General features: G+C 40.3%; 1 protein-coding gene across 1 annotated transcript in view; it reads right to left on the minus strand.

Annotated features, from left to right (window-relative positions):
• LOC140715456 (uncharacterized) overlaps positions 1 to 7,381 on the minus strand; it is a 274,016-nt gene extending 266,635 nt beyond the window's left edge. Inside the window, exon 1 of the mRNA XM_073027670.1 lies at positions 7,289 to 7,381. The gene's annotated coding sequence lies outside the window, so the exon portion shown is untranslated. The remainder of the gene's footprint in view (positions 1 to 7,288) is intronic.
• Between the last annotated feature and the right edge of the window lie 18,168 nt (positions 7,382 to 25,549).

Consider the following 25,549-nt stretch of genomic DNA (forward strand, 5'->3'; position numbering starts at 1 on the left):
AGGACTGAATTCCAGAGCTGGGGTCAAAGTGACTGCTCTTCATATCAAGGCAAAATTGACTGAATGTGATATCAATGTTAAATTAAATGCAACAAGTATCATTGGTAAATACACCTTACACAAAGAAAAATTGTTACGATGGAGACTTCAGCCCCATTAAAAAGATGCACGAGTTCCTCAGGACAGTGCCCTTGGTCCAATCATCTTTAGTTATCCCATCAATGACTTTCCTTCTTCGTGAGAAGTAATGATATTCCTTACTGATATCACAATGTTCAAGGCCATTCATAACAGAGTAGATAAAAAGCATGCAGCAAGGCAGGATGATATTTACACTTGGATGGATAAATAGGAAGTGCTGAGATGAGAGATTAGATAATAATAATATCATTCAATATTAAACATCAATGGATAAACTTATAGATTATTGTACCCTGGCAGTCGTTCAGTGTATTTGTTACTGGCCACTTATCCATCCAAGCTTCATCGTTGTGCAGGTTGCATGCTGCCATGAACCTGCTGTGTTAATCGGGTATCAGAGATTCAGCTCAGGCATCACAGTCGAACCAAAGGTAGATCAGCAACTCCACAGTCATAGATCATTGTTTTCTCCCATTCATTTTCCCTCTCCTTCTAACAAGAGTGATTCTGCATTATAAGACCATAAGACATAGGAGCAGAAATAGGCTTTCTGGCCCATCGAGTCTGCTTTGCCATTCAATCATGGCTGATCCTTTTTTCTATCTCCTCCTCAATCCCAGTTCCCAGCCTTTTCCCTGTAACCTTTGATGCCCAGTCCAATCAAAAATCTATCAATCGCTGCCTTAAATACACCCAATGACCTGGCCTCCACAGCTGCATGTGGCAACAAATTCACCACCATTTGGCTAAAGAAATTTCTCCACATTTCTGTTTTGAAAGGGCACCACTCTATCCTGAGGCTGTGCCCTCTTGTCCAAGACTCTCCCACCATATGACACATCCTTTCCACATCTACTCTACATCTACCTTATGGCCAAGATGTGATAACTATAATAAGCCACCTTGTTTTCTAAGGACTGTGTGGGATATACTAAAGTGCACTCACATAATGGTTCAGGAGCAGAATCATTTCTCTTGATAATGTCATACTTCAGTCTGACCACCAGAGTCCTCAAGGTGCTGATGTTTCTCCTCCCCTGATTATTGGTTGATTATTTCCACCAGTGTCTTGTTTTAGTAATCAGTGCAACTGAGCCATATCTCATTTCTCTATTTAAGTTCCCTCAGTTTTGGGTGTATGTGTAAGGCTGAGATCATGGTCAAGTTGTTTGTAAAAAACAAAAAAATGCATAGTTCAGAAAATTTGGCTGAAAAAAGAAGGGAAAGAACAATGAGTCAACACCCAGGTGTGTTAAACAGGAGGGAAGAAACTGATATTATTGATGAACCATTTACGTTGGCAAAGATGGTGAGAGCAATAAAGAGATTGAGACCAACCTCCCCAAAGAAAGATCTGATATGCTATATTATGCTAATAAATCTAGGAGAAGGAGCACCCTTGAAGTTGCTGCATCTTTACAACAGAGCGTGGGAGGAGGGAAGATTACCAGGCAGGGAAGGAATCCATGGACTCAGTGATAAGGTTAGAGACAGAAATAAGGAAGGCCCAGGCAAATAAAGAGTCAGTAGTTTCAGTGTTTTTGACATAGAAAAAGCCTATGACATGATGTGGAAAGAAGGATTGTTAATTAAACTGCACAAGATGGGGGTTGGTAGGAGAGTTTTTAATTGGATAAAAGATATTTTGTTTGCTAAGAAAATTCAAGTTTGGATTAGGTCAGAGTTATCAAATCAGTACACAGTGGGGAAATGGCACACCTCAAGGTAGTGTGATTAGCCCGTTACTTTTCATCTGATTATGATCAATGATGTCTTCACAAAGGTACCAGTGGATATAGGTAGGTCACTGTTTGTGGATGATGGGGCCTTGTGGAAAAGAGGTAGGAACATGGAGCATATAATCAGGAAGCTACAAGGAGCAATTGATGAAATGGTGGAGTGGGGTTATGACTGGGGATGTAGATTTTCAGTAGAAAAAACTCAAACTGTATGTTTCACCAGGAAAAGAACTGAGGTAGGGAAAAAGTTAAGGATGTATGGGATAGAATAAGAAAGAGTTGGATCATTTAAATTTCCGGGAGTTATATTTGATTCACAGTTAACATGGGCAGACCATATAAGGAAAGTTGAGAAATGTGGAAAAAGTAATAAATGTGATGAGATGTTTGATTGGTAGGGAATGGGGAACAAGTTGTTCAGTGTTGATGAGAACGTATGATCTTTAGTAAGATCTGTGTTGGACTATGGAAGTGTAGCATATGGATCAGCAGCTAGGTTTCTTATAAGGAAACTATGTGATTCAGGCTCAGGCTTTGAGAATGTGCAGTGGGGCTTTTAAAATATCAGTATCAGTCCTACAGGTAGAATTGGGAGTAATGCCTTTGGAACGAAGAAGGAAGCAATTGATTTGCAGGGCTAATTTGCAGGGGAACATTGATTCTCACCCTGCAAAAGGATTGTTGCAGGAGTGCTGGGAGAATGGGAAGTTTCAGAGGGATAACTTTAGTCAGGTAGGGAATGATATTGCTAAAGAATGTGGAGTGTTTGATCTAATGATAAGTCCTTCAGTAATTTATCTGGTTGTAGCTCCATGGAAGATTGAATGGCCTGACATAGACTGGCATTTGTTAGAGGTAAAAAGGAAAGGAAAATATAAAACTGATTTGCTCAGTGCATTTAACTGTAATGTGATGGAAAAGTATAGTGATTATACTCAGATTTATACGGATGGTGCTAAGGAACCTGAAACAGGAGTGACAGGGTTTGGGGTGGCTATACCAGCAAAAGAAATTGGAATCAGCAGAAGAACATCTAATAAGTTAATGGTGTTTACAGTGGAGATGTTGGCAGTGTTGGTTGCGTTGCAATGGGTGGAGAAAGCTAGACTAGTCAAAGTGTTGATATACTCAGATTCATCCTCAGTTCTAGCAGGTTTAAGGTCTTTTCACTCAAACAGCCAGCAAGATGTACTTTATGAAGTCCTTCAGTCAGTCACAAGAGTTGCAAATCAGGGAGGTCAGGTTAAATTTCTATGGGTTCCAGATCATGTAGGGGTGAAGGGGAATGAGAGGGTGGATGAGTTGGCAAAGAGGGCATTAAAGAAAGAAAATATAGAAATTGCACATTAGTATCAGCAAAGCAGAGGCTAAGTGTGTAATCTGGGAACAAAATCATCCAAATGTGGCAAGAAGGATGAGACAGAGGGGAAAGGGAGGCATTTATATCAAACACAAAAGAGTGTTACAGGTACTAGGGTAGGCAGTGGATACAGAAGAGAGGAAACTGTGTGGATTAGGTTAAGGCTGGGGCCCTGTGCACTAAACAAAACATTGAAAATGATAGGGAAACACCAGACAGGATTGTGTGAGGAATGTCAGGAAGAGGAGTCAGCAGAACATGTAATTCTGAGTTGCAAGTATGGGATACAGAGAGAGATGATGAGAATTAATCTAAGGGAAGTGGGGGTGCAGGAATTCACATTAAAAGGGTTACTGGGCATGGGTGAGAGAGCACAGGTCAGGGTACTTTGAGCTTTCTTAAGGGATACAGGAGTTTTTAAAATAGGATACGATGGATAAGCAGGAATAGTGTACTAGGATGGCCAAAGAAGAAAGGATAAAATGTAGATAGGGTGGGTGTGTGTGCGTGAATGGGTGAAGGAATTTAGAATGTGGATCTATCATCTGATCCACACTCCGGAGCAGAAGGTGGCGCTAATGCACTATTAAGGTGGGTGCCGACCACCGTAAAACAAGAAGAAGAGTGTGAGTAATCCTCTGGTAAGTGTTCTTTGTTCCACTCCATCCTTGTCTTTGGTCTTCTCTGCACTTGGCTCCACCTGGTCTGTCTTTCCTGGTAGTCCCTTGTTATTGACAATGCCAAATATTTTGCAGGAGACTGCTTGAATCTCAGTGTACTTTCTGGTCTTGTTCATGGTATTCCCATAGGAGTCAGGAGACTGGTGTCTGGAGTTTGGCTTTGTATCCAACTAGACACCCATTGGTCTGGTGTGGAGACCAGGTACTTCTGGATGGTACAAAATGCAAGCATTGTCTGAAGTCTACATAAATGACAAGGACCGTTAGAATTCCCTTGGAGTAGTCAGAATCAAAATCGGATCAGAATCGGGTTTAATACTGCTGGTATACATTGTGAAATTTGTTAACCTTGTGGCAGCAGTACAACGCACTACATTTTAATAGGGAAAAATGGAGTTACAGTAAGTTTATATAAGCTATATTAATTTACTGCAAAAAAATTAAAATTTAATAAAATAGTGAGGAAGTGTTCATGGGTTCAATGTCCATTCAGAAATCTGATGGCAGAGAGGAAGAGACTGTCCCTGAGTTAAGTGTGTGCCGTTAGGCTTCTGTATCTCCTTCCTGATGGTAGCAATGAGAAAAGGACATGTCCTGGGTGATGGGGGAACTTAATGATAGATGCGGCCTTTTTGAGGCATTGCTCTTTGAATACTACAGAAGTTAGTACAGATGATGGAGCTGACTAAGTTTACAGTTCTTTGCTGCTTACTTCGGTCCTGTGCTGAATGTTTTTGGTGACATACCAAATCTCCTTAAACTCCTAATGAAGTGTAGCCACTGTTATGTCTTCTTTGTAGCTGCATCAATATATTGGGTCCAGGTTAGATCCTCAGAGATATTGACAACCAGGAACTTGAAACTGCTCATTCTTTCCATTTCTGATCCTTTTGAGGACTGATGAGTGCTTCCTCATCATATCCCTTCTGAAGTCCACAATCAGTTCTTTGGTCTTACTGATAATGAATGCAAGGTTGTTGCTGTGACATCACCCAACTAGCTGGTATAGTATTCCCAGATTACATACCATTAAGGGAAATCCCTTAAGAGTTTTGATACAATTTTGCATTTTGAGATAGAGCCTCAAAGGTGATATGGAAGGGGTTATCACCTCCTACACATTAGTAAGGTTTAAACTTTGGCAACCCTTTGATAAACCTGTTTCCTGCCCAAGGAGAATGAGATGTTTTTGGCTTCTGATGTCTCCTTGATGCAACAGCCTTATTGATTCACATGACTAATGTTCTGTCCTAATTTAGAATAATCTTGATGAAGCTGAGGTGGGGGAAAAAAACTTAAATGTACAATGACCTATACAGCTGTTGGCACAGATGTCAGCAGTGGCTGCAGCAAGAGACAGACCTCACTCTCCACTGCCTTGAAGAGGTGGAGTTTCCAAAGGCACTACACCATAATCAGACAGGCAAACGGCATTGACACACAGATTGTCTTGCTTGCCAGAAGAGGCTTGGTATTTCTCTAAGATTCAGGAAACCCATCTGGAGTTTCAAGCAAAAAGTATTTAGAGAACTGATTTTGTTAAAAGTTGGAAGTTTTTCAGTGGCTTTGTCTACAGGGGCTGATGCTTCTGATAGTTTCTGCAGTTCAAGTTTCTAGTAAGAGAGCAGTTATTCACATGTTATGAGCATAAAGGTACATGCTCAACATTAATTAAGTAACATTTGTAACAGACTGCTTTTGCTCTCCATTTGCCTGTCTGTCTTTTTTCTTCTGGCCCTTTCATCCTCCTTGTTGCATGAGGGGTGCAGAGGAGCAGTTACCAATCCATCCCCTCCTGAAAGTAAATATGGATGACTACACATATAATGTGAAATCCAAACTCAATCCCAGCTTTAGTTGTTGAAATGTACCCTTCTTGTGTAAATGACTAGAGATACATGTGTGGTGAACTACGTACATATACTTGTCTGGACTGCTCTTGTGGCTCCTCCCACAGACCCCTGTATAAAGGCGATTGAGGCCTGAGGCCTGAGCCCGGCCTCATTCTCCAGGATGTAGTGTTGTTCATTCTTCCAGTCAATAAAAGCCGATATCACGCTTCTTACGTCTCAGAGTGAGTTATTGATGGTGCATCAACATGATGACAAACTGAATCATCAACAAACCTACAAAATCTTGGCCATCTCTTACATTAGAAACACTTGGAGGGAGGGAGGAAGATCTCCTACTGCTGAATGTCACATTTTTAAAGCACAGCAAACATTGTATTAGTTAAATTAGTTTCCCGAAGTAGCGGAGACAAACCCAAATCGGTATTACACGAGGACAGACTACTTTGATTGCTCAATTTTCATAATCTGCCATTGTACTAACCAATTTTATGAGTGTGTGATTTGCCAGAACCATGCATTCACAATTTGAAAAAATTGGAAAGAAATCAACAGTTAATACACAGATCAAGTTTTCTGTTTGATTTCCACATATACAATGAATTTGTCAGTCTGAATTCATAGCTTAAAAACCTATTGATCAGTTCATTTGAGCTACACCATTGTTTATGCTCCACAGAAATCTCTTCCCACTCAACTACATCAAAACAAATCCTTCAATGCCCTTCTCCCTTTCAATGTACTGTATCTGTGCTACTTGAGGCAGTAGGGCGATGGGATGGAGATCGTCTCTACCAAAGGAGGTATAAGGCTCTTCCATCCTCTAGCCTGCAGGTCTCCCTTAGACAAGGTGCAGCACCTAGTTAGCCCACGATCAGGGTCTTGTGAAGCCATGCGAGCTGGTGATGGATGTTTGTATGAGCAGCTGGTGCATATCGCAGTTCCTGGTTATGCGACCACTGATGCCAAGCAGACAATCTCTGAAGAGTATTGATAATAGTTGGGGTCAACAATCTTGTAAAGACACTGCCCAGAAGAAGGCAATGGCAAGCCTGTTCTGTAGGAAAAAAATTGTTAAAAATAATCATGGTCATGGAAAGACCATGAATGTGCCATGGCACATAAGGAACGAACGATTCCATGCAGTAATGATTGTGACATATTAATGACTCCAGGGCTGAAACAGCAGAGTTCACATCTTAGGCCGTTACAAAATTTGAGAAACAATTGGAGAGATCTAAAGTAAGCAGACTGTCCAGAGCAAGAATATTTACAAAAGCAACAGTGTTTACTGGATTGATACCAAAATCTAAATAAAGATCTAAATATAGTCATTAAAAGCAATGGAGAAGCAAATTATTATGACTATTTTCATCTAAAATTCTGACAGCTCTATCCGTAGTAAAATGGTACTTTCCCCCAACTCTTCCCATTTTAAAAAAACAACATTGCTGTATCTCTAGAACTGTATTCTCATGTATTGAATCACAGCAAACGAACACGTCATTTTTAACTTACCAGATCAACTAGCTCTTGAATACATTTACATTTTATTTAGTAAACAATTCTGCTGTCGAAAATCAGTGTTATACTTTGCAATATCCTTTTTATTATGACCTAGCATACGGAGTATCGCATGAAGCTGTGCTATTAATGTGTGTTGGCTCAGGGTTGAGAATGCTCGAGTTGAAGTGTTAAGAATATGACACGGCAGCTCCAGAGCTTTGGCATGTCAGCTTTCTAAGGCAATTTGATTCTGACAGTCAAGAACAGCAGAGGGTCAGCTGATTACCAAGCAGAACTGAAATGGGAAACTCAGTAAACAGACTATACTTTACATTTAAGAGTTATTTTTCAATGCAATGGAAAATAAAACAAGCTGCATTTCAGTTACAGTATACTGGCTAATATATCATATTGAAGTATAAAACATATTTACATGGACCATATTTTACATTTTAAAAAGTTATTTTTTCTCTGCAAAGGGAAGTTAAACTAGTTAGGTGGTTCGGTAGCATGGTGGTTAGCACAACCTTTACCGTACAGGCGATCAGGGTTCAATTCCTGCTGCTGCCTGTAAGAAGTTAAGTAGTTTTCCCTGTGACGACTTGGGTTTCCTCCAGGTGCTCCAATTTCCTCCCACAGTCTGAAGACCTACCAATTGGTAGGTTAATTGGTCATTGTAAATTCTCTGTGATTAAGCTAGGATTAAATTGGGGATTGCTGGGCAGCATGGTTCTAGCCTACTCTGCGCAGTATGTCAATAAATAATAATAAAAAATAGCCAGTATACTATAACTTCATTATTAGATGGTTTATTTTGTATCATAATAAAACATTTGACAATTTTAAAATGTCATTGATTTGCTGTTTTGTTGACCTTTGACTGCCAAAATATAATCCAAGCATTTTCTGCAGAATTATTTCTCAGCAATAAGTTTTAACATTGCGTATAACATATAAAGGTTATTTGCATTGTTGAAGTCCAGATATCACATGAAATCAATGCCTTGCCATTTGTCCAATCTCACAAAGATTTTCTGTTTAATTTCTGAGGTTGAAGGTAATCAAATTAATTCCATTGTAGTTCCCCATTCTCTCATTAGAGGAGCTGATTAAGGAAATTTAAAAAGGAAACGTGGGGAATGCAAGAGAAAAATGTCAGAGGCTCATGAAACCAAAAAGATCATTGTACTGTGTTTTCAAGCATGGAGCATGAGCACTTCCCTTCAATCTGTATGTATATGGTGATCCTATTAGACAACTCAATACTTGTGACTGTTTCACAAATATTACAGCTTCAGCTCGTGTCAACTATCTTTAAGCATGGAATAAAGTTTTTTTGGGAAAGCAGTCGTATAGCTTTCAAATTAAATACGGGCTGAGTACCCTTTATCAGAAATTCCAAACTCCAAAAACTTCTGAAATCTGAGGGTTTTTTCAGTACTGACATGGTGTCACAAATGTAAAATTCCACAAGGTACCAGGAAGGTTCCCAGGCAACGGGCAGGTCTCTGCACACCACAGACAGTTCTGAGAAGTAACATCACATAGACCATAAGACATAGGAGCAGAATTAGGCCATTTGGCCCATCAAGTCTGCTCCACCATTTCATCATGGCTGATCCATTTTCCCTCTCAGCCCCAATCTCCTGCCTTCCCCACCGTATCCCTCATGCCCTGACCTATTAAGAATATATCAACCTCTGCCTTAAGTTACCCAAAGACTTGGCCTTCTCCACTGCCTGTGGCAATTAATTCCACAGATGTACCACTCTGGCTAAAGGAATTCCTCCTCATCTTCATTCTAAAAGGATGCACCTCTATTCTGAGGTCCTGTTCTCTGGCCTTAGACTCCCTTACCATAGGAAACATCCTTTCCACATTAACTCTATCAAGGCCATTCACCATTTGATGGGTTTCAATGAGGTTCCCCCTCATTCTTCAGAATTCCAGTGAATACAAACCCAGAGCTATGAGATGCTCTTCATATGGCAAGCCATTCAAACCTGGAATCATTTTCATGAAACCTCCTATGAACCCTCCTTTCTATGATGAGCGGCGGGAAAACCGTTCACAATACTCCAAGCCTCACCAGTGCTTGAAGTCTTCACTGAATCATGGCTGAAAGAAGATCATTGTTGGGAACTTAATATCCAAGGATACACATTTTATTGAAAGGACAGACAGGAAAGCAGATGGATGGCTTTGCTCTGTTGGTAAAAAATGAAATCAAAGCATTAGAAAGAGGTGACATAGCTTTGGAAGATGTTGAATCATTGTGTATAGCGCTAAGGAACTGCAAGGGTAAAAAACATAGAAAATAGGTGTAGGAGTAGGCCATTCGGCCCTTTGAGCCTGCACCACCATTCAGTATGATCATGGCTGATCATCCAAGTCAGAACCCTGTACCTGCTTTCTCTCCATACCCCCTGATCCCTTTAGCCACAAGTGCCAGATCTAACTTCCTCTTAAATATAGCCAATGAATTGGCCTCAACTGTTTCCTGTGGCAGAGAATTTCACAGATTCACCACTCTCTGTGTGAAGAAGTTTTTCCTCATCTTGGTCCTAAAAGGCTTCCCCTTTATCCTTAAACTGTGACCCCTCGTTCTGGACTTCCCCTGAAAAGACCCTGATGGGAGTTGTATATAGATCCCCAAACCGTGGTAAGGATGTAGTCTACAAATTACAATGGGAGATAGAAAATGCATGCCAAAAGGGCAATGTCAGTGTGATGGTGTTAGAGATGCTGCCTCCGATCCGGATTGAAAGGGATAAAGGACCAGGCTCCCTTTTACACACACACACACACACACACACACACACACACACACACACACACACACACACACACACACACACACACACACACACACACACACACACACACACACACACACACACACACACACACACACACACACACACACACACACACCTACTCAACACTGTATACAAAAAGCACCACAAATCCAATCTACTCCCAATTGTCAAAGTGATGGAAGGTGTTAACTTCAGTACCAACAAGTAGCCTTTACTCATTAGTAGCATGATCACTGATACCCAGTTGGGCAGTTTGTGAGGATCACTCCATTCTAGACCTCCTCACAGTTTTGGTCCAAACGTGCACCAGAGAGGTGAATTGCCTGCGAGATGAGAGTCGCAGCCCTTGACATAAAGGCATGATTTTATCAAGTTGACAATATGCAGCTCTGGTAAAACTGGACAATGAGCATCAAAAGAGAAACACTCAAATTGTTGGATTCATCTGTTTCATCGATTACCTTCCTCCCATCATCAGATCAGAAGGAAGGATGTTTGTTCAGCATTCCATTCTATAATGTCCCATTAAATGCAAAGTCTGTGAATGTAACAAAATGCAGACAATGCTCAATAAGGTTGAGAAGTGTATATAACATTTGTGCCACAAAATTTCTAGGCAATAATCATCTCTAATAAGAGATATTCAAACTACTTTCTCTTGATATTCAACGTCCATCTCAGTTAAAGCCCTCCCAACTATTGAGCACATCTGCAAGAGATGCTATCGCAGGAAAGTAGCATCCATCATCAGGGACCCCCCCACCACCACCACCCAGGAATGCTCTCTTCTCACTGCTGCCATCAGGAAGAAAGTACAGGAGCCTCAGGACTCACACCAGCAGGTTCAGGAACAGTTATGACCCTTTAACCATCAGGCTCTTGAAACAAAGGGAATAACTTCACTTGCTCCATCATTGAAGTGCTCTCACAACCTATGGACTCACCTTCAAGGACTCTTCATCTCATGTTCCCAATATTTATTGCTGCTTTATTTATTTCTATTACTGCTTTTTGTAATTCCATAGTTTGTTGTCTTCTGCACTCTGATTGAATGCCAAAGTTGGGTGGTCTTTCATTGATTGTTGTGGTTATTCCATAAGTTTATTGAGTAGCCCACAAGCAAATTAATCACTGCATTGTATATGGTGACATTTATGTAATTTGATAATAAATTTACTTTGGACTTTGAAATTACCATCACCAAGCCCACTATCACCAAGTAATGTGAATCACTATTGACCAGAAAATCAATGAGACTAGCCACGCAGTTATTAAGGTGACAATATGTCTATGAAGGTTCTCAGTCTACCAGGTCATTGTGTATCAAGCAGTCGTAAATCAAGGCAACTGGACTTGCTGTGTTGTGTAAAAGACATTTCACCACTCATCCCAGAGGCATCTTCAGTTCTGATCAGAGGGGGTGGGGTTCGACAGCCCCTGTTGGCTACTTACAATGCAGTCCCAACATCTCTACCCCTGCGGTTCCACAACAGGTCACACCTCTGTTGATGCAAAGGTAAGACTAATGACCTCTTATTACCTCTACAACTCTTGACAACCCTCATGTGATTGCTATACCTTTAAACAACTCAGAGTTTACAAGCCTGAAAACTACCCACCATGGATCAGAACTGAAGAAGCCTCTCGGATGATTGGCAAAACGTCTTCTAGACAACATAGCAAGTCCACTTGCCTTGATTTACTACTGCTTGATGTTAAGGTGACAAGCATAGTCAAAGCCTGGGTACCCTGCAGGAAGATTTTCCATCCTGTACAGGGGAAAAGTAAGGACTGTGATGGAACACTTTTTCTTGAAGCTCTGACAAAAAAGCTAATCCACCAAAGGACAGAGCGATCCATTTGAATGGCACCTTATTAATTACACTAAACATTTATTCCCTCTACCACCGGCGCTCAGTGAATGCAGTGTGCAACATTATAAATTGTACAGCAGTTACTCACCCTGGTTAATTTGACAGCATGCCTCACAGACACGCCAATATGAAAGACAAAAACAGCAGGTGCATGTGTCCACCACCTCTGCCAGGGTTTCCTCCATGACACACACCAAACTTATGTGGAAATGCATCACTGGTGCTTTATCGTCACTGGGTCTAAACCCTGGAACTAACTACCTAATAATATTGTGGAAATGCTTTCAACAGACAGGTTGCAGTGGTTCACAGAACCAGCTCACTATCACACAATCACGAACAGTAAGAGGCCTTTTCCGTGATGTCCATTATCACAAAACCAAGTAAATAAAACAAAAACAGTAAATCAAAATTAAATATGTCATCTAAGTAACAATAAACCAATAATTATAAAATACATATATACAGCAGTTTAATATAAGTTAAATGTTTTATAACCCATTTTTAATCATTAGCATTTGTAAACATAATGCAGTCAGCAGTTGTGCTGCTTTCAACAGCAAAAAGATCCAACTGTAACAGTGATCATACAATATTCTGATAATACAATATCATATAGGAAAGGTTCAACAGTCGGAAATTTCCTGCTGATTCGCCAGTTTCCAATTCTCTCCATTTTTTGACAGGGGTGAATGAGATTATGTTTTGATCAAGTTTAAAAAAGAGAATTGTCTCTATTGGTGAATTGTTCAATGACTTGGAGATGCAAATTCTTTGGAAAAAAAACTGACAAAAATATTCGGATTATGAGGAAATATTTTATAGTGAAAATTATAATGTGGAACAGATTGTCCAAGACAGAAGTTCATAAGGCCCAAAATAGAATTGGCTAGGTACAAAGAAAAAATATTTCAGGACAATGGGGTGGGGGGTGGGGGGGGGGGGGAGGGAATAGGACAAGGGAACCGGTAGGATGTTTCAACAATAATCTTGACACATTTTGGATATGATAGCAGTGTTTTTTGAAGCACTTAACTGAACATGAACGGGTGAAGAATGAAGGGTTGCTGATATTGCACAAGTAAAAGGGAAGAGGTTTAAATTGGCATCAAGATTGGCACAGACAGCCTGGGCCAAAGGCCTATTATTATGCTGTTCTGTTTTATGTTCTTTGTTCTATGATGATTCAAGTAGTCTCTTCCACATCATTATAATTCTTATATTGAAACTGACTACTGAAAAAATAACTTGACTATAAATTTATGAACAAAAAAACTGGAATATACACAACGTATAAATAATATGAAAATGGATATTGCTGAAATATATTTATTTCCCTTTAAATGACAGTTTTATGACTCCCATTTTCATTTGTGACAATATTTTATGCACCCTTAGTCTTTCAGATTGTTGCAAGCCAAAGAATAGACACAGAATTGTCATGGCAGAGAAAGTCACCCAGGCTCATTGAGTCCACACTCAGTCATGGGAGGGAAATCCCATCAGTCCCTTTTCTCTGTTGTTTTCCTCAGCCTTGCAAATTAATCTGTCTTAAGTATTTATCCATTAACTTTGTATCAATCTTACAGCTCAGCGTAAAGAGAAAACATCCCTTACATCTCCCCTCCTTACCCTAATGAAACCATTCATTCTCATGTACACATATATCAAAGCTAATTCAAATAAACCTTTTCTGTAACCCTTTTAGGACCTCAAGTAGCAGTACCATATTTGGACTTAAGGTCTGTTAGTACAGTTTGAACATTACTGTTTCTGTACGCTGTGAATTTATGAATCCCAGCATCCTCTACACTCAATGAGCCATTATTTAAACATGTACTTTCACATTCAAAGAATTCTGTTCTTGCACAGCCATCAGATGGTACAATTTAGACTAAACTGTACTTCATGAGAAGTGCTTCATGACTTCACATCCCCTACGAGAGACTCATCCAGAAAGTCATGAGGCATTGGATCAGTGGAACCTTGGCTGTTTGGATAAAAAATTGGCTTACAGGAAGAAAGCAGAAGGTAGTAGTAGAAGGAAAGTATTCTGCATGGAGGTCGGTGACTAGTGGAGTGCTGCAAGGATCTGTCCTGGGACCCCTGCTTTTTATGATATTTATAAATGACCTGAATGAAGAGGCGGAAGGATGGTTGAGTAAGTTTGCGGATGACATGAAGATTGGAGGAGTTGTGGATGGAGCTGTAGGTTGTCGAAAGTTACAAGAGGATATAGACAGGATGCAGAGTTGGGCAAAAAAGTGATAGATGGAGTTCAATCCGGATAAGTGTGAGGTGATGTATTTTGGAAGGACAAACCAGAAGACTGAGTACAAGGTTAATGGTTGGTTTCTTAAGAGTGTGGATGAACAGAGGGGCCTTGGAGTTCAAATCCATACATCCCTCAAGGTCACTGCATAGGATAGTTAAGAAGGCCTATGGGATGCTAGGGTTCATTAATAGGAGGATTGAGTTCAAGAGTAGAGAGGTCATGTTGCAACTCTACAAATCTCTGGTGAGACCACATTTAGAGTGCAAACATGAGGAAATCTGCAGATGCTGGAAATTCAAACAACACACAAAATGCTGGTGGAACACAGCAGGCCAGGCAGCATCTATAGGAAGAAGCGCTGTCGAAGTTTCGGGCCGAGACCCTTCATCAGGACTAACTGAAAGGAGAGATACTAAGAGATTTGAAAGTAGTGGGAGGAGGGGGAAATGCAAAATGATAGAAGACCGGAGGGGGTGGGGTGAAGCTAAAAGCTGGAAAGGTGATTGGCGAAAGTGATACAGAGCTGGAGAAGGGAAAGGATCATGGGACGGGAGGCCTCGGGAGAATGAAAGGGGGGGGGAAGCACCAGAGGGAGATGGAGAACAGGCAGAGTGATGGGCAGAGAGAGAGAAAAAAACAAAACAAAAAAAACAACTAAATATGTCAGGGATGGGGTAAGAAGGGGAGGAGGGGCATTAACGGAAATTAGAGAAATCAATGTTCATGCCATCAGGTTGGAGGCTACACAGCCGGTATATAAGGTGTTGTTCCTCCAACCTGAGTTTGGATTCATTTTGACAGTAGAGGAAGCCATGGATAGACATATCAGAATGGGAATGGGACATGGAATTAAAATGTGTGGCCACTGGGAGATCCTGCTTTCTCTGGCAGACCGAGCGTAAGTGTTCAGCGAAATGGTCTCCCAGCCTGTGTCAGGTCTCACCAATATATAAAAGGCCACACCAGGAGCACCGGACGCAGAATACCACACCAGCCGACTCACAGGTGAAGTGTCGCCTCACCTGGAAGGACTGTCTGGGGCCCTGAATGGTGGTGAAGGAGGAAGTGTAAGGGAAGGTGTAGCACTTGTTCCGTTTACAAGGATAAGTGCCAGGAGGGAGATCGGTGGGAAGGGATGGGGGGGACAAGTGGACAAGGGAGTCGTGTAGGGAGCGATCCCTGTGGAAAGCAGAAAGGGGGGGAGGGAAAGATGTGCTGGGTAGTGGGATCCCGTTGGAGGTGGCGGACGTTACGGAGAATTATACGTTGGACCTGGAGGCTGGTGGGGTGGTAGGTGAGGACAAGGGGAACCCTATCCCGAATGGGGTGGCGGGCGGTTGGGGTGAGGGCAGATGTGCGGGAAATGGAAGAGATGCGTTTGAGAGCAGAGTTGATAGTGGAAGAAGGGAAGCCCCTTTGTTTAAAAAAGGAAGGCATCTCCTTTGTCCTGGAATGAAAAGCCTCATCCTGAGAGCAGATGCGGTGGAGATGGAGGAATTGTGAGAAGGGGATAGCCTTTTTGCAAGAGACAGGGTGGGAAGAGGAATAGTCCAGGTAGCTGTGAGAATCTGTAGGCTTATAGTAGATATCAGTAGATAAGCCGTCTCCAGAGATGGAGATAGAAAGATCAAGAAAGGGGAGGGAGGTGTCAGAAATGGACCAGGTAAATTTGAGGGCAGGGTGAAAGTTGGAGGCAAAGTCAATGAAGTCAACGAGTTCAGCATGCGTGCAGAAGGCAGCGCCAATGCAGTCATCGATGTAACAAAGGAAAAGAGGGGGCAGATACCCGTATAGACTTGGAACATGGACTGTTCCACAAAGCCAACAAAAAGGCAGGCATAACTGGGACCCATATGGTTTGGAGGAAGTGGGAGGAGCCAAAGGAGAAATTATTGAGAGTATGAACTAATTCCGCTAGACGGAGGAGAGTGGTGGTAGAGGGGAATTGGTTAGGTCTGGAATCCAAAAAGAAGTGAAGAGCTTTGAGACCGGTGGTGGATGGAGGTATATAGGGACTGGACGTCCATGGTGAAAATATGGCGGTGGGGGCCAGGGAACTTAAAATCATTGAAAAAATTCAAAGCATGAGAAGTGTCACGAACATAGGTGGGAAGAGATTGAACAAGGGGGGATAAGACAGTGTCAAGGTATGCAGAAATGAGTTCGGTGGGGCAGGAGCAAGCTGAGAGAATAGGTCTACCTGGACAGACAGGTTTGTGGATCTTGGGTAGGAGGTAGAAACAGGAAGTGCGGGGTGTGGGAACTATGAGGTGAGGCGACACATCACCTGTGAGTCGGCTGGTGTGGTATACTGCGTCCAGTGCTCCCGGTGTGGCCTTTTATATATTGGTGAGACCCGACGCAGACTGGGAGACCATTTCGCTGAACACTTATGCTCGGTCCACCAGAGAAAGCAGGATCTCCCAGTGGCCACACATTTTAATTCCATGTCCCATTCCCATTCTGATATGTCTATCCATGGCTTCCTCTACTGTCAAAATGAATACAAACTCAGGTTGGAGGAACAACACCCTATATACCGGCTGGGTAGCCTCCAACCTGATGGCATGAACATTGACTTCTCTAATTTCTGTTACTGCCCCTCCTCCCCTTCTTACCCCATCCCTGACATATTTAGTTGTTTGTTGTTTTTTTTTCTCTCTCTGCCCATCACTCTGCCTGTTCTCCATCTCCCTCCGTTGCTTCCCCCCCACTTTCTTTCTCCTGAGGCCTCCCGTCCCATGATCCTTTCTCTTCTCCAGCTCTGTATCACTTTCGCCAATCACCTTTCCAGCTCTTAGCTTCATCCCACCCCCTCCGGTCTTCTCCTATCATTTTGCATTTCCCCCTCCCCCCACTACTTTCAAATCTCTTAGTATCTCTCCTTTCAGTTAATCCTGATGAAGGGTCTCGGCCCGAAACGTCAACAGTGCTTCTCCTTATAGATGCTGCCTGGCCTGCTGTGTTCCACCAGCATTTTGTGTGTGTGTGTTGTCCACATTTAGAGTATTGTGTTCAGTTCTGGTCACCTCATTATAGGAAGGATGTGGAAGCTATGGAGGATGTTGCCTGGATTGGAAAACAAATCTTATGAGGCAAGGTTAGCAGAGCTGGGATTTTTCTTTTTGGAGCGTAGAAGAATGAGAGGGGACTTGACAGAGGTCTACAAGATTATGACAGGCATAGATAGGGTGGATAGCCAGTACCTGTTTCCCAGGACACAAATAACAAACAGCAGAGGGCATATGTACAAAGTTAATGGTGGGAAGTTTAGGGGAGACATCAGGGGTAAGTTTTTTACACAGAGGGTTGTGGGTGCCTGGAATGACTTGCCAGGGATGGTGGTGGAGGCTAAAACATTAGGGGTATTTAAGAGCCTCCAGGACAGGCACATGGATGAAAGAAAAATAGAGGGTTATGTAGTAGTGTGGGTTTAGTACTTTTTTAAAGGAATATATGGGTCGGCACAACATCGAGGGCAGAAGGGCCTGTACTGTGCTGTAGTGTTCTAATGTTCATTCTTTTACCAAAGGTATGGCTTCCTGCAGTACTGTGCAAAAGTCTTGGGCACACATATATAGCAGGGGTGCCTAAGGCTTTTGCACAGTATTGTATTTGTCAACGTAGAGTGGAGAGTGAGTTTGTAAATCTGGCAGGAGCAAAGTACTTTGGAAATGTCAAAGGCTGAAGCATTACAGGAGGGGTGTGGGACAGGAGCCAGAGATGGAGCGCTGGAGATGGTACATGTGCAGACACACGCAGCCCTGAGGCACCTGGCAAGGTCAATTGATCCCAAACAATTGGTTTACAAATCATTACAGAATGTTTCTCTGGTACTTCCTGCTCCCTCCTCCTCCTCTGTTTCCCTTTTCCCAACCATGATTTCACCTTTCCACTCTCAGTCCCCAATAGAGACCCATATCAGAATCAGGCTTATCACAACTCACATATGTTGTGAAATTTGTTTTTTTTTTAATTTTGCAGCAGTACAGTGCAATACATAACATTATTATGTATTAAGGTCTTAGGCACCATTAGCTACAGTATATGTGCCTAAGATATTTGCACAATACTGCATTTCTCTGAATTAAATGTAATCTGTCTGTTCAGTCTGCTTATTTGCATGAATTTGCAAATTACTATCCTTGTTTTCACTGTTACTGTACTCCATACTTCCTGTTATCTACAAATTTAACAATTTTACCTTAGCCAATTATTTTATATTCATTAAAAAGCTGTGGTCTCAATAATGACCCCTGGGAGCACCATCATTTATCATCCTCCAATCAGAAAAACAACAATAACTACTCTGTTGTCTCCCTTTTCAATTAGTGGCTTCTAAGTGGAATATTATTTTTAAAATAGCCTGGATTGAAAACAGCATCAAGGTAAGAGTTAAATTTGTTGCTAAATAACTAACACTCTGATTTTTTTGCTAACAAAAAATTAAAGACTATTTTGTTCCCTTATGGAGTGCTCCGGCAAAATGATTAGCATGGCAATTTTTTTGTTATTATTAAATAATTAAAGATGTTAGGCACTACAATTTTCAAATTAAATAATAACTTGAATTGACTGTATTAATTGATTATTTATAAACTTCAGATACTGAGAGAAGTTTAGGAGAAAAGCTACTTTATTGGACAGTAAACTATAATATTCAGAATTTAAGCAATACACAGAATATACTGCTTTAATATATTTCAAATAGAAGATCCAGTCACAATTAAGCTGCATTTTTCATCAATTTGAATAAGATTTATGACAGTATGAAATATCTGATACACTTGTACTCAAGAGCTAATTGTCAAAAGCCTGTAAAACTGGATTAAAATACTCCTTAAACTACAGCAACAAAACTGAGCTCTCATGGCATGGATGACTAAGGATGAATTGAAAACATAGTGACTGTTTATTAAATTGCGCAACAGCTCTGAGGCAGAATCGGTTTCTTCGTTCAATTCCATTGCAATCTAAATCGACACAGCCCAGTGTTAGTGTTGTTACTTACAAATCAGTTTAACTGGTACAATCCTCCTCTCCGTCTGAAAATCACAGTACATTTTACTATTCTGAAGACTTCAAACTTACCTCTATGTTCTTAAACATGTTTGTACTCTGATAAACTTCAGCATTCGTTTTCTTCCTTGTTACCATTCAGTATTTAGTATGGTGCTGCAGCAATTAAAGTAAGTGAAACTTCAGAATCTGTGTGTGGAAAACTTACAATATTATTATAATCTAGATCACACAGATGTTGTTTGGAGTCCTATGTCATCAGAATAAAATAAAGATTCTCTAATCCAGAGTTTTTAATTTGAACACACTAATGACTTATTTTCAGCACTGCACTAAGTAATACAGATTGATTAAAAGAAAGCTGGAAAGGAATTTACGGTATGTTGCATGGTTATGTGCCAATTTAATTTTAAAACTGTTTTTAAACAAGTGCCTCAGAGATTAGGAGTGTTACCATAGAAGGATTTGTAAATCTTAAAACCAACGCAGTGCCAGATCAGGAGCAGATAGTTGCCAACGAGTACAGCAAGGGTACACTCAAAGGGAATTTGATGCAACAGGGAATGGCATCATGCTGTAGAATTAGCATATAAACCAAAGAAGACACAAAAATGGTACACTGGCCTGGAGAACATTAAAGCAGTCAAATTTGGAGATGAGTGAAGTTTATACTATGAGAATAAAAAAAAACCTCAGAAATCCAACTACAGCCTACAATTAACAGAAATTAAAACCAAGGAAACCTTCCATAACTAAAAATACCCAACATTCAGTAGTTTTAACTTAAAACTAATATGACCACATTGCATTTTTATTGAGATCAAAAGGATAATAGTTTCTTAATTTGTAGCATGAAATATGAAGACTACTGATGAAGCTGTAATTTGACAAATGTATTTGTTCTGCTTTTGTAGAAAGCATGTGGGCACCAATGACTCAAAGCAGATCTTGGCTACATGACAGGAGTCCAGCAGGACCCAACTACATGTGTCAGGTTCAGCTTAGTTGGATGCTCAATTCGATAAAATATTTGCGCTCAGGGTGTGCCATCCTGGCTCAATACATGGTCTGGGATGGACTGATTTTAGAATTATTTGTTGTGCCCTCGATTCCTCAAACATAGAACAGTACATTACAGGAACAGGCCCTTTGGCTCACAATGTTGTGCTGAACAATTAAATTAGTTATCAAATTGCCAATTAAACTAATCCCTCTGCCTACACAATGCCCATATCCATCAATTTCCTTCACATTCATGGGCCTATCTAAACTTCTCTTAAATCCCTATACCACCCCAGGCACCACTACTCTCCGGTTTAAAAAAAAACTTGGCCCCCCACATCTCCTTTAAACTTAACCCCTCTCACCTTAAATGCATGCCTGAGGGTGAGACACCTCAACCCTAGGAAAAAAGTTGCTGTCTATCCATAAGACATAGGATCAGAATTAGGCCATTCAGCCCATTGTCTGCTCAACCATTCCATCATGGCTGTCTACTCTATCTATGTATCTCATAATCTTACAAAACTCTATCAGTTCTCCCTTCAGCCTCCACTGCTCCAGAAAACCCAAATTTGTCCAACCTCTCATTTTCTTGTTTGTCTAATCCGGGTACGTAAACCACTTCTGCACCCTCTCCAAAGCCTCGACATTCTACCTACAATGGGGTGACCAGAATTGTATGCAAAACTCCAGATGCAGCCTAACTAGAGCTTTATCAAGCTACAACATAACTTCCTGAGTTCAATAGCATGCTTGAGGTTGTTATACTTACAATGTCAATTAGCTAGATATGGAAACATATAGATATACCTGGGCTGAGATGTACCAATGTCAGTACTCCAGCCAGACATTGTCAGCACCATGGCCTTTTCTGTACTTTGCGATCCAGTCATTTCTTAAAAGTGCGTGGAGTGAATGGAATTAACTGAGCACCTTCAGGAATTATGTTGAGGACATTGGAGGAACTGATGACAGATTAGCCAATTGGCTGTTCTGACTGAAGGTGTTCAGTCTTACCTTTGAAACATGGGTACAGGTGCTGCTTCCCACCATTTTTGACAATGCTGATGTCACTTTCTCTTCCTTTTACCTTTTAATTGTCCACCACCACTTATAATTGGATGCAGCTTTTGTGTTATGAAGTTAAAAACTGATGCTTCATCTGACCAATCAAAAGTGATGTTAGGTTTGTTTTGAAACAAATCTTTTCAAAAGTGTTGTTTCCTTGAATTGTATTTTGTTATGATAGACCACTGCAAGCTGAACTGAAATATAATTTCAGACTACTTGTATCATGTAGGAATTTGGAGAAACAAGAAATTAACTTTTATTGAATATGAACTGTTTATTTGCATAATGGTGCTGATGCTTTGCAATAGTTCAACTACACTTAAAAAGGTTGGGTCAATGATTTTCATTTGTACTCGGTGTCAGAGCACACAGTCTCAGAATAGGGGGACATCCATTTAAAACAGAGAAGAGGAAAAATGTCTTTAGACAGAAGATGGCGAATCTGTGGAATTCATTGACACAGGTGGTTGTGCAGGCCAAGTCTTTGGTATATTTAAGGCGGAGATTGAAAGATTAATCAGGGCATCAAAGGTTATGGGAGAAGGCAGGAGAATGTGGTTGGAATGATGGAGCAGACTCAATGGGCCCAATGGCCAAATTCTGCTCTTATGTCTTATGGTCAAATGGGGGTTGCTTGAAGCCTTAACGCAAAAATTCTGTCATTATAACTTAATATAATAAAGCTTGTTAATATTAAGCATGTTCATAGAGCACACTATATTTGTTTACATTAACTTTGTGATGTTGCTCTGAATGTCCATAAGGCATAGGAGCAGAATTAAGCTATTCAGCACATTGCTCCATCATTCTATCATGGCTGATTTATTATCCCCCTCAACCCATTCTCTTGCCTTCTCTCTGTAAACCTTCACTCCCTTACTAATCAAGAATCTTATCCACCTCCACTTTAAATATACCCAGTGACTTTGCCACCACAGCCATCCGTGGTTCTGAATTCCACAGATCCATCACCTCCTGGCTAAAGAAATTCTTCCTCCTCTCTATTCAAAGCAGCATCCTTGTATTTTGAAGCTGTGCCCTTGGTCCTAGACCCATATTGTGTAGTGCCATTCCAAATGTTAATGTGATGTTTTGTGTGAAACTATAATATTTACTTCTTGGGACAACATCAAAGAAAAAAACTGCTTTTTTAGAAGAGGTGGTATCCAAACATCAGGCCTGCTCTGCCTTTCAGTTATATCGTGGTGATCCTGTATGTTATCCACCTCCTTGCTTGATTTCTTTTATCCCTCTTGATTCACAAACATCTATCATGTATGAACTTTCTGCTAAATTTTGAATTATTGTTGCTTCTTTCCATGAGATGTAATTTTCCGTCTGAAAACATCCAGCCATAGTTCTGTGAAAGTTATTTCTTTCGATTCATAGACAGTAATTTGGAACCAGTAACTCGCTAGCTACTGTCAGATCTTCTGTATTTTATCTAGATATTATGTGTTATAAAAGATGTGAATTTCTTCAAAGCAACTGGAAATTGACTCTCGAGAGCCATGTTAGTAATCAGAATCTTTGGAATTCTCTACCTTGAGGTTCATAGCTGCTCAACTGCAGAATATATTTGTTAAAATTAATAGCTTTTGAACACTAGGCAAATATGAGCATATTGAGAAGGGGTGACATGGTAAACATTATGTTAAAGATCAACCTTGATTTTGTAAAAATGTAGATTAGTGATGAATGATGATGAAGTGGCCCAATCCTATAGATTATGCTTTTGATGTTGTATTTAAAACTCCAGTTTTAGTAAAGATCGTTTGAAATTCTTCTTTCACAAAAATAGGCTATGTTATTCTGCCCTGATCGGATTTTGATGAATTCGTCGACGATGAATTCATTAAAATCCGATCAGGGCAGAATAACATATTCTTGCAAAAACCTGGTTTTATGTAGCTCATTGTTATGACTGGTGATGTGTAAATTCCTAATAACATTTTCCTTACAGGAAATAAAGAATTTCTTGAACAACAAGAACATGGATGAAAAAAGAGCTGTTTCTGTGGACATCGTCAAGGATTTCCAGGAATATCTCACTCAAACCTATCATGTGAATATGATATCTGGCTCAGTTGGTGCAGAGAAGGAGTCAGAGTCTTTACAGACTAGTAAGAGCTCTTGGAACTCTTATTTGGAATTCCTCGAAGCATGAAAGATTTATGGCACAGGAGGCCTATCAGCCTCTTATGACATGTCTGCCCCTAAAACTGCCTAGTTCTATAACCATGCTCTTCAAGAATAGATATGAATATTTTAAATGCAGCAGAGGTCCTGTTTTAGGCTTTAAATTCCAGGCCCTGACGACTTCGGGTGGAAAAAAATCCTTACTATGCTCCCAGCCCTTCTGTAAATTACCAGTTAAAGCCACCTGATTATTGGAACAAGAAAGGTTCTTCCAATTACTCCAATTTAGGCTTTCATAATCTTTGTCACATCCATTAAGTTTCTGCTCTTCCTCTTCAGCTAGAAAGAAAATAATCCCAGCCTATTGAATCTCTAGTCCTGTCAATGAATTTGTATCTCCTCAACATCCTCTGAAGTACAAAGACTTCCTTGCTCTTATATCATGACCAGTACTATTCAAAGTACTCAAGTTATGGGCTGACTATTTATATATTGATACAAAGCAGAATAGGCCCACTGGCCCTTTGAGCCACATCGTCCAATTCCTAGCCTAATCAGGGGACAATTTACAATGACCAGTTAACCTATCAATCAGTACATCTTTGGACCGAGGGAAGAAACTGGAGCACCCAGAGAAAACCCACACAGTCACAGGGAAAATGTACAAACTCTTTACAGGCAGCTGCAGGAATTGAACCCAGATCACATGAATTGGAAAGCATTGTGCTAATCACTTAGCTACAGTTGTTCTGTAATGACCTCTGGTCTTGATTATTAATGGAATGCATTCTGCATGCCATTTGAAACACCTTTGTTCTGTTGTTTCTAGCTACTTCTGTTTTAGTACTGTATAAAAAACTGAAGAACAAATTTAAAAAATGATGAAAGATTACTTAGTAATGTCAACCATTTAGTTTTATTTGGAAATAAACTTAAATCAGTATTGCCTTCAGAGGAACATAACTTCCTCAATTTCACACACTTGTCAAACGATAATGAATTATTAAATAATTGTCATATATTCTTTAAGGCCATTATTAATGTGCTAACACTGGACCGCAATTTTTTTCTATATGTGTTGCTTCCTCAGAATTTTTTGATGATTATGATAGATTCTTTGAAGATGAGCACAAATATAATTTCAGACTTTTATTAGGTAGGAATTTGGAGAAACAAGAAATTAACTTGTATTGAATATTAATGCGTTTCAATTGCATAATGGTGCTGATGCTTTGCAATAGCTCAACTAAACTAAAAATGTTTTGTTGATGATTTTCATTTGTCTGAGGCTTCTTGCTGAAGTGTCCAACAATGATAAGCTAGCATTGATGGATTCCAGTTGCCCTGATATCATTTCTTCATGACCGTCATGTCCTGGTGAAACTTTTCAGCATGCTCGTCAATGACAGTGCCAAGATTTGCAAGGAAGAAGTCTAAATGGGAATGCAGAAAATGAATCTTTAGTGACATGTTGCACTTCATGGTTTTGTTTGCTGGAAGCATGTTGTCAACCAGCTCCATGTAGTTTGAGGCTCTGTAGTTGCCAAAAAATTTTCAACAACATCCTTAAGTGCCTTCCATGTGATTTTCTCTGGTCCCAATTGCCTGTCATTGATGACCTGTTTTGTGTGCCAACAAAAATACCCTCCTTAATCTTGGCATCAGTTATTCTGGGAATCTCTGTTTCAAATATTTAAATCCTTAATGGAAATTTATAGCCTTTTTAAAATCTGTCCTGCCATGCAGCATCTGCCTTGTCTAAACATGGACAAGATAGAAAATTTTCAGATTGTGTTGTAGGCAACATTTTAATTGACTTGAATTAGGAATTAAGAAATATGGGTCTTTTTTAATGGTCTGTGATAGGGAAATTTCATTGTGATTTTCATGATCAGCAGCACAAAATCCATAAGATACATGCAAAAGTGTTGAGGAAGCAAAATCTTTGTTGTCCAGTGTAATTAATGCATTTGTTGGTTCTGATTAATGTCAAATAGATTAAGAACTGCTACAAATCTGATAAGGAAAGCAGACATTTGCTGTTACATATTTTAAGGCAATTTTGCTGTAAGCT

This window comes from Hemitrygon akajei, chromosome 23 (genome assembly GCF_048418815.1).
Source record: "Hemitrygon akajei chromosome 23, sHemAka1.3, whole genome shotgun sequence".
Classification (NCBI taxonomy): Eukaryota; Metazoa; Chordata; class Chondrichthyes; order Myliobatiformes; family Dasyatidae; genus Hemitrygon; species Hemitrygon akajei.